Source organism: Dendrobium catenatum, unplaced genomic scaffold, assembly GCF_001605985.2.
Source record: "Dendrobium catenatum unplaced genomic scaffold, ASM160598v2 original_scaffold_182063, whole genome shotgun sequence".
NCBI classification, from domain to species: Eukaryota; Viridiplantae; Streptophyta; class Magnoliopsida; order Asparagales; family Orchidaceae; genus Dendrobium; species Dendrobium catenatum.
Window position 1 is genome coordinate 5,395 of NW_021500482.1, and position 624 is coordinate 6,018.

Genomic DNA, 624 nt, shown 5'->3' on the forward strand with positions numbered 1-624 from the left:
TTATTTATTTATTTTTTTTTTTTGTCCTCTATGCCATTGGAGGCAGTTCGACTATGACATCAGATGTAAACGTTTTAGCTAACCTAATTGCCTCAGTTATCGGTATGAATGCATTTCTTCAAGATGGCTATCCCCTAAATCCGCCGAACCCCCGGATTTAGTAAATCCTTGATGTACGGCAAAAAGTCGGAGACTTTAACTCGCCGAGTCGCCGTGAGATTTAACAGTTTCCTGAATCCTGCTCAAATACTTAAATCAATCATGTATCCAAACAGCCCCTTCAAGTCGATGGATCAATTCGTGAGTCGGCGGAGAGCGCAAGCAGATCAGCCTTCAGGAAACATCGATGATAGTCGGGAAGCCGTTGAGGAGCCGCCGGAAATAGTTGGAGTGGATTCGAATGGGAGCACAGCAGGGGGGAGAGTCATCACCGCCCCCACAAGCGAAAAAGTCAGAAAAACCTTTGCCCTTTATGGGGATTGGGGATGGAGGTGCGAAGGCGAGCTAACTTGCTTAGGGAGTGCAATGGGGATTACATTGACGTGCCAACCGATCCTTATCTTTCAAGGATCCTAATCTTCAAGGATCCTAATCTTCCCTGTTTTGGTGAGATAATTAAGGATC